This window comes from Copadichromis virginalis, linkage group LG7 (assembly GCF_057382275.1).
Source record: "Copadichromis virginalis isolate Kocher_CV1m ecotype Utaka linkage group LG7, C_Virginalis_male_GT1.1, whole genome shotgun sequence".
NCBI classification, from domain to species: Eukaryota; Metazoa; Chordata; class Actinopteri; order Cichliformes; family Cichlidae; genus Copadichromis; species Copadichromis virginalis.
Window position 1 is genome coordinate 2923996 of NC_140624.1, and position 10066 is coordinate 2934061.

The 10066-nt window shown below is 48.7% G+C and overlaps 1 long non-coding RNA gene across 1 annotated transcript; it reads right to left on the minus strand.

Moving 5' to 3' along the window:
- Window positions 1-1466: 1466 nt before the first annotated feature.
- LOC146704186 (uncharacterized) lies at window positions 1467-10066 on the minus strand. Its single transcript, XR_014921142.1, has 2 exons — window positions 9081-10066; window positions 1467-1553 (listed from the first exon to the last, which is right to left on the minus strand). It is a non-coding gene; the product is annotated as an uncharacterized LOC146704186 (long non-coding RNA).

Below are 10066 nucleotides of genomic sequence, written 5' to 3' on the forward strand. Positions count from 1 at the left end.
CCATGAATGACAGGTTACTTTCTGCTTAACCGGAGTTGGTGATTGTTGGTAGTAGTGGTAAGACTGACCGACATGGTTTTGGTGATTTTATGAGTGTTTTATGATGCTCTATCTAAAATTCCTGTTTTTGTCAGTGGAGTTTAGTCGCGGGCAACCGCATTAACTGGATTGATGAAAGGTTTAATTCAACTAAACCAGCGTTTAGGGGAGTTAATAACAAGGAGTAAGATAAAATCTGTCACAATAATTGCATGTGCATTTTCTTTTTTTGTAATATATTCACTTAGTTTTTGAATTCAGAATGATTTAGGTGGATAATTGTTCGGGTTATAGTTTCTCTGGTGCTCTGCATTAGGCTGACTAACGGTGCGTTCACACCGAACGCGATAGACGCCCCTAGCTGATCGCGTGCACATTTGCACCTCGAAGCGCGTCCAGCATGAACTGGTCGAGCTTTATATGCAATTTTCACGCGTATGAAGAAGAGATCTGGGAGGAAGTAGTGCCAGACGGTATGTTATTAAAATGGCAGCTGTCAATCTAGCGTTTGAAGAAAGAGTCTCCCTTCTCTATTTGCTGTGGAGAGCAGAGCAGTGCCTAAAGGACGTCCTCACCGTACCTGGGTCCATCAGGTCTTCCACAAGCATGAGCAGTTTGGTGAGTTTCACCACTTGCTCCAGAAGCTCCGTCTGGATGACGGCCGCTTTCAGCTGTACCACCTTCTGTCCCTTGCCGAGTTTGAGGAGCTGCTGTCCCGCAGATTTTACCAACTCGAGCGGTAGACGTGATAAGCGCGAATGCACAAAATGCACCACACAAACTGCAGTGCGTATTTTACTTTGCGCTTCAAAGGCGTCAGTCGTGTGAAGTAGGCAGAAAAGCGTTTTCTCAATGCAAATCTGCTTCCGAAGTTTAGCTGGACCTCCAGTCACGCTTCATCGTGCTCCTCCATTGACTTTACATGTAAACCTGAAGCTCTGGTCGCGTCTATCGCGTTCGGTGTGTACGCACCGTAACAGTCTTCACATTTCACAGTATGTAGATATTAACACAAATTTGTCAGAGTAATAACTTTGTTTTAATTAATTTCTCTCCCCAGAAATACATCACAAAATAAAGCCACATTCCCATGCTCTGAGATTCTTATGCACCTCCTCAACAATACATGGTAAGTTCATGTTTGCCTTATTATTATTATTATTATGTTATTTATTTTTTTTGGATGATGCAGAAGTTTAATCTCCTTGACGTTTTCTAATGCATATTTCATTTTTTATCAGTGACGTGTATGTGGCAGTGCAAGCATTGTGTTACCAGAGAGAGCAGCAGGTACAAATTACTTCAACATTATAAACTACATCATCATTACGGAATAGGTCAACATTATCTGTGTGTAACCCGTGTAATTGTTACGCCTGCTGTTCTGCGTTGTGTTTTGGTGTTGAAGCAAGAGGCAGGAGACAGTGTCGAATCTTTGGCTCTTTACTGCACATCTGCAACACAGAGACACATGTTCGATCCGTGCGTGTCACGCGACTGCTCGTAACCCTCTCCTCCGGCCATGCTGAAAAGAGCTGTCTCCTTAATGTACATTAATGTAACGAACCAAATACAACAAATTATTTCAAACCATTGACTTAAACTCTCAAAAAACAAAAAGCACAAAATAAACAATGTGTCACTAAAAAACATCAAAACAACTTATAAGAACAATAAATGAAAGACTGCATCTCCAAAACATAAAAACATCTCCATACCTGCAACACAGAGACACATGTTCGATCCGTGCGTGTCACGCGACTGCTCGTAACCCTCTCCTGACGAAGAAAGAAAAGGTGCATGCTGTTACACAAAAGGAGAGACTGACGCGAGTAAACTCTCAAGCCGCTAGCGATACGGACTAGCTTAGCATGCTAGCATATTAGCCGAGTTCTCGGCTATAACTCATTATAATTGTGTATTAATGAACTCGTCCTCCACAAAACTTATCCCAAATGAGTCTCTTAACGATAAACAAAAACGCGGCGGTACGGTCGTATTCACACTGAAGCTTGGGATCCGAACAAACTTTGATTAACAGAGAGCAACGTGGCAGTGACTTACCTCCGGCCATGCTGAAAAGAGCTGTGACCGGGGCACACATGCACGCGCCTACGTCACCACGCAGCGCACACACGCACATGAACGCACACAGACCGAACACACAGATAGGAGAGTGAGATGCAAAAAAATGACATATTTATTCCAAAAAAAGAAAGTATTTTGGGTGAAATTCACAAGTGTTTAACACATATGTTACATTCACCCCCCCTGAATTTCACCAAAATCACTACACATCTGAATGGTACTGCAGTACCAAGAGGCACAACGACGCTGAACTACCATCACCTCCGGAACAGGTAACCCAAGGATCTTATCCCATAGTTCAGTTAAAAACTATCCATAAATGGATTAAAAGAAGTTGGATAGGTTGATCAGGCCTCCAACCCTTTCAGAACACAAAGGTGCAGCCTACACCTCATCAAACGTGGTCCCATAAAAACGCCCAGGGTGGGTGTCATGATGCCTCAAGCAAGTACAACACATTCATAATACGCAATGGGATGACCCAAAAAAAACAGTCTATGTCAGAGGCCGAGCCTCCCGTGGCGGTAACAAGCCCCATGTAATAGGCTTCTGGACCATGTTTTCTATCAGCCTGTTGACTGACTTTACCACCCGACCTGCTCTGGTAACCACTCTGCTTCGAACATTGGCATGGTCAGAGTCATGTCTTGGCAAGTTGGATGGCTGCTCAGTATACGGCTGACCAGAGGTCTGATTGATGTCTGAACCAGAAACAGGAACAGTCTGCGGAACAACAGCGTCCCCATGACAGGCACCTGGAACAGAATCTGTGCCAGACTGTGTCGAATCAGAGGTAGCGGAACAGTCAACCGGAGTAGGAAGAGCAAAGTGCTGGGCCTGACCAGCAGGACTTGCTGGAATGTCCGTTGTGCAAGTCTGAGAATCAGGTGGGGCATTGTCCACATCCGCACCATCACATGAACCATGCTGACGATCCGTGGACTGTGAGGCATGCTCTCCTGCCGCGGAATCCACATCCACTCCATGGCTCAAATCCGAAAGGACCCACAAAGAAGTCCTTGCTGCGGTAGACTCTGTCCCTAGACTGCCAGGGTCCTCCAGATCCCCATCAGCACTGAGATCCCCCTCACTGGAGAAAACGTCTAAGGACTGACTTCCCAACGAATCCTGGACAGGAAGGAAACTCACGTCCAACAGAAGGTTTCTGTGTACAACCTTACTCTGGCCTGAAGAGTCACTGATCCTGTAAATGTGGGTCCTGGGGTGCCTCTCCACAACAGTGTAAACCTGAGGCTCCCACTTGTCTGCAAGTTTCTTCCTGCCCCGCTCGCCTTTATTGGCAAGCAGGACGCGATCCCCAACGTTCAGAGACACACCTTTGATTTTCTTGTTGTATTGACGAGCCTGGTGCTCCTGCTCATTGCTGGTGTGCTCCTGGGCGATCCTGGCAGCCTCAGACAAGTACGACAGAAGAAGCTTGGAGTAGCCGTTAAAGTCCACCACAATGGGATCATGCAAAACAGACTTGAACATAACGTCGACCGGTAGTCGTGGGACACGGCCGAACATCAAATAGAATGGGGCATATCCAGTAGTCTCGTGAACAGTTGCATTATAAGCAAAGGTCAATGTCTGAATCTGCTGCGGCCATTCCTGTTTGGCTCTGAGAGGGAGAGCTCGCAGCATGTTGCCAAGTGTGCGGTTGAACCGCTCCGTGCCCCCATTCCCCATAGGGTGATAAGCTGTAGTGTGAGACTTGGCAACGCCCGAAATCTGCAGAAGCTCAGAAAATAGTTCACTCTCAAAGCTGGGACCTTGGTCTGAGTGAATACGCTCAGGGAAACCATATACACAAAAAACACAGTCCCACAACTTTCTGGCAACCTGCTTGGCAGTCTGATTCCTGCACGGGAAAGCAAAGGCCATTTTCGTGAAGTGGTCAGTTGCCACAAGCACATCAACAGAGCGCTTCTTTTTGTCCTCTGCTGACCAAAAGTCAATGCAGATGAGCTCCATGGGAACAGAGGTCTTAATGCTCTCTAATGGGGCTCGTGCTGCAGGCTCTGGAGTCTTGGCAAGTATGCACCTTCCACAGCACCGAACATGCTCCTTCACATCCCTCTCCATATTGGGCCAGAAAAAACGTTGCCTTGCTAGGTGGAGGGTGCGAACTTGACCCTGGTGCCCTGCCAAATCATGGACACCTTTCAAGGCCTGCACCCGTAAATTCACTGGCAACACCAACTGGAGTCTCTTTGTTTTGCTCACAGGGTCTCTCGTCTCCCTGTAGAGAATGCCATCTCGAACCTTGAGCCTCTCCCAGTGCTTCAATAGGGCCAGTGCCCTGGAATCCATATCATGTCTCTCACGCCTGGAAGGGCGCCTCCTGCGGGCTACAAGCGGCAGGACAGCGGAGATGATGGGATCCTGAAGTTGGTGGTCCTCCAGCTCATATAAGGTAAGTGATGGCAGTACATCATTGCCAACTGGCTGCAACTGCTGAACAAGGTGGAGAATGGAGGCAGCTCTATTCTCCGCAGCGGTTTCCCAGTAATCATGGTGAGCCAAGGTAGCCGTGACTTCCGACGAACTGTAGAAATCCTCTGAGGCCAGAGCTGGAACAGGTTGTTGGACAACCCGAATATTTTGGACACCAAACCTGAAAGCGTCCTGCACCTCATGAGCCGCCGCACCTTCTGCATTCCGCACCAAGTGCTCGTAGGGCTCTTGAAGCAAGCGCCCACCGATAGGTTGATAGGTGAAGGGGTCACGACTAAGTGCATCTGCTACAACATTCTTTCGACCTGGGATGTACCTCAAATCAAAGTTGTAGGATGACAGCTTGGCCACCCACCTTTGTTCATAAGCGTCCAGCTTGGGTTTGGTCAATACATGAACGAGCGGGTTGTTGTCAGTCCACACTGTGAACTTGTGCCCCATCAACCAGTGGCTGAACTTTTCAGAGATGCTCCACTTTAGGGCCATGAACTCAAGGCGATGGGCTGGGTATCTCTGCTGTGACCTGCTTAGCGCCTTGCTCGCGAAAGCAATAGGGCGTGCCTTATCCCCGTCGATAGGCAATTGTGACAGAACCGCTCCCAGTCCATCCAGAGAAGCATCCACAGACAAAATGAACGGTCGTGAAAAGTCAGGATGAGCCAACACGGCACAGTTAAGGAGGTCGTCCTTCAGTTTATGAAAGGCCTTGTCACATGCAGGGCTCCAATCTGCAGCAGTCAACTTTCTGAACATGCCAGCACCCCTCCCAGCGTGACTAGTCCGTCCCTTCCTCTTCTGACCAGCCGTCAGAGCAAACAGAGGCTTGGCAATGGCTGAGCAACCAGGGATGAAGCACTGATAGAAAAAGACCATTCCCAGAAAGGACTTAATCCTCTTCACAGAAGGAGTGCAACCATCCTTCTCCATTAGAGCCTCCCTTGGCATCTTGGAAACCACTTCCACCTTAGCTGGGTCCACAGCCACTCCGGTCTGGTCGATGACATGGCCCAGAAACCTGACTGACTTCCGCAGCAGATGACACTTCTTTGGACCCAACTTGAGATTGTTGTCTCTCAACCTTTGAAAAACAGCTCGGAGCCGGCACAGGGCTTCCTCTTCAGTGGGAGCAAAGACCAGGAGGTCATCCAAGTAGCAGAGCAGACTGGTGAAGTTGAGGTCACCAAAGATGTTCAGCATCATGCGCATGAATGAAGCTGGGCTATTGCAAAGCCCTTGTGGCATCCGGTTGTATTCGTAGAGGCCAACAGGCGTCGTGAAAGCGGTGTACTTCTTATCCTCCTCACACATTGGGATGTTGTAAAACCCAGAGGTTAAGTCCATCGTGCTGAAGAAGGCATTGCCCCCAAGCGCGGCAAGGCAATCCGCTTGGTGAGGGAGTGGATGCGCATCCTTAAGAGTCCGCGCATTCAACCACCTGAAGTCCGTACAAATCCGCAATCCGCCATCCTTTTTCCAGACCATGACGAGGGGGGATGCATACTCGCTGATGGATTTGCGAATAATCCCTTTCTCCTCCATGTCAGTGAGTACCTGCCTTAGTTGTTGGTAATGAGCAGGGGGTACTCTTCTGTAAGGCATACGGAATGGGCGTTCATCAGTCAGGTGGATCCGATGTACAAAGCGTCTAGCTTCGCCACAGTCAAGCGGGTGTCTAGAGAAGATGTCCTCATACTGCTCAATTAGCTCAACGAGCTCTCTCTTTGATTGTAAGCTGGCATGGCATGAGTCAATGTCAAGATCACCCAAACCTAGGGAGCACAACCTGTCATTCAAGTCGGCCTCAGTAGTAGCTGGCCCACTGGCTGGTACCTGGGCCATACTCGCCATCTTGCAGGAGTCCTGCTGGAAATCAAGGTCCTCCACCGCAAGGCAAGATGAAACAACAGCAACCCTCGAGTTGCGTTTCAAGGTCAGTGGTTTTGAGGAGAGATTGGTCATCTTCAATGGCACCCACCGATCACCCCACATGGACGTGATCACCCGGCCAACAAGAACGTCTCTCGGCCCAGACCCAGAGGTGCACGGTTCCACGATGATCGTGCTGCCTGGAGAGACTGGCACATTGCTGGGTAGCCTGCCCCATACCAGATGTTCACACCGTGGGAGTAGTGTCACAGCACGAGGCAGTTTCACAGTGCCAATTTTGTCGGGAACCTCCTCACCCCTCCATCTGGTGGTGCACGACATCATGTCCAAGAAGTGCTCATAGTCAAGAAGCGAGTGCTTGCTTCCCACAGACACAAGCTTCCAATAGTCATCAGAATGTTTCATAACTCGCATCAGGTACTTGAGAACGTTGGAGCCAATGATGAGCTCATCACGCTGGCCCGACACTACCAAAACTGGTACAATGCATTTCACACCGTGGACGGTAAGTGTCAAGTCATAAACGCACTTTGGGTGGGTCTGCTTCCCACCACAGCCAACCAGCACAATCCGTTCGGCCGACTGCGGTCCACTCACAAGAGCCCCAGCCTCTCTAAGTGACTTCTCGGCCTCTTCACTCATAGTGCAAGCCATAGACCCGGAATCCATCATGCCCCTCAAGTTAACCTTGTCATTCACTGCAACTTGGGTGTAGAACAATTCACTAAATGTGGGCACTACTGCTGGTCCCTGAACCACGACACGGTACCCCTCTGGCATTGTTGAACAGGTGTTGACATAAAGAATTTCGAGATCCGATTCATCATGATTGAGGGTATTAGGTTCTTCCCCCACACTGCCCCTCTCCAAATGTGGGTGATTCAGTTTTCCGAAGGCCAACCCTGCCTCGCGACAGCCCCGGCCTCCCGTCCCTCACGACGACTGTGACAGTCCTTTTTCCAATGACCAGGAGCAAAACATGCAAGACAGAGATTCTCTCTCCTGCAGTGCATGTGAGTGGAATGACCAGTGTTGCCACAGACCTGACAATTCTTCTTAAGAAAGGGCCCGCGGGTAAGACGCTGCGAAGGTGTAGATGCAGGGGCTGCAGTCTGCACATTCTGACATGCAATCACGCGATCCAAGAGGCTGATCAGAGCGCGCATGCCAGTCACATCAAAAGCTTGGGTGTCAGTCGAACCAAGCTCGCAACCAACTGACTGCTGACTAGGTTGAGTGGTCACAGTGTATGTTGGTGACTGTTGGAACTGAGGAGTAGGCGTAGGCACCGGACAAGAAGACACTGATGTCCCAGAAGGATAGGTCGTCGAAACATCAGCTAGAACAGGAGTGAAGCAAGTTGCTGTGGGCGAAAGCTGACAAGCGAGGTTTGAGGCTGCTGCTGTAGGCTGAGACTGCAAGGCGACACTGGCCTGACCAGGCTGTGGCGCCATCGCTTCTTGAGGCACAACAGAGCAGTTGTGGCTAACCTCTCTCCTCTGTGAGGTGTGGGAACTGCCCTGACTGCGTGCCCTGAGTTCACGCTGGAAGCTATCAATGCGTTCTTGAACCTCGGTGGTTGTCCACTCCTCAGCTGCTTTGATGCTGAGCCTGTTCGAGAGGATGGGGTCGGGGCAATACTTGATGAACATCATCGAGACCTCACGCCCTGGGTCCTCAACATTACGCCCCTGCCTACGCAAGCACTCGTCAGCAGCGTCAATAGCATTGTTTAGCCTTATCCAATATTCCATCACTCCCTCATGTTGTAATGGTTTGGTGTTATAGAAGTCAGCCATAGGCATAGAGGAGTAAGTCAATACGCTAAAGTGCTGTTTCAGAATGTCAAATATCAATTCAGGAACCTGGACATGGTCAAGTGAGGGGTTGTGACGTAGGGTGACCCTCACTACATCCTTAGCCTTCCCCATCAACCTAGCCAATATGTCACGTGATCGCTGGTCTGTTGGTGTGTTGCGTTTTACAAAGTACATTTCCATCATCTCGACCCATTCATGAATGGAAAATTTATCACTGCCATCACCCCTGAAAACTGGTGGCTCCTTGACGTCTGATTGCAAGACCAGTTTCACCCCAGACAAATTTAGCTCAGGGGGTCCCTGCTCAGCCTTAGAGCTTTCAATAGGCATACTGCTCCCCTTATCACCTTGCAGCTGGGCTACGATGGACTGACCAATCTGATTGGCCAAGTCTGAGATGAGTGTACTCAACTCAGCGCTGCCAGCTGTCTGCGGGGTCTGAATGTCACAGGGGGGAACCTGGAGACGAGTGGAACAAAACTTGGGAGCAAATGACACACCAACTTTAGGTGTCTGAGCCCCATCCCCAAGAAACCACCCTCGCCCCAAACCAACATTAGAGGAAACCTCCTCATCAGGAACACCAGTTGCCTCCGAACCAGATGCTGGCTCCATAATGATGAATAAAGCACAATCACAAGAAACAAAATTCCAAATAGTGCAACTGAACAAAAGCAAACACAGTATTCTTAACTAACACTTAATGTTATTCAGGATGAGAATTGAGCAGATTAAATGTCCAAGCTCATTCAAAAAGTCCCACACAAGTTAGGAAAAGCAACCAACTTGGAACGAGGGCAATTGTGAAGAGCTCCCCACGGTGATCGAGATGACGTCGATGCTTGATGAATCCAAAGGGTCACGGCACCAATGTAACCCGTGTAATTGTTACGCCTGCTGTTCTGCGTTGTGTTTTGGTGTTGAAGCAAGAGGCAGGAGACAGTGTCGAATCTTTGGCTCTTTACTGCACATCTGCAACACAGAGACACATGTTCGATCCGTGCGTGTCACGCGACTGCTCGTAACCCTCTCCTCCGGCCATGCTGAAAAGAGCTGTCTCCTTAATGTACATTAATGTAACGAACCAAATACAACAAATTATTTCAAACCATTGACTTAAACTCTCAAAAAACAAAAAGCACAAAATAAACAATGTGTCACTAAAAAACATCAAAACAACTTATAAGAACAATAAATGAAAGACTGCATCTCCAAAACATAAAAACATCTCCATACCTGCAACACAGAGACACATGTTCGATCCGTGCGTGTCACGCGACTGCTCGTAACCCTCTCCTGACGAAGAAAGAAAAGGTGCATGCTGTTACACAAAAGGAGAGACTGACGCGAGTAAACTCTCAAGCCGCTAGCGATACGGACTAGCTTAGCATGCTAGCATATTAGCCGAGTTCTCGGCTATAACTCATTATAATTGTGTATTAATGAACTCGTCCTCCACAAAACTTATCCCAAATGAGTCTCTTAACGATAAACAAAAACGCGGCGGTACGGTCGTATTCACACTGAAGCTTGGGATCCGAACAAACTTTGATTAACAGAGAGCAACGTGGCAGTGACTTACCTCCGGCCATGCTGAAAAGAGCTGTGACCGGGGCACACATGCACGCGCCTACGTCACCACGCAGCGCACACACGCACATGAACGCACACAGACCGAACACACAGATAGGAGAGTGAGATGCAAAAAAATGACATATTTATTCCAAAAAAAGAAAGTATTTTGGGTGAAATTCACAAGTGTTTAACACATA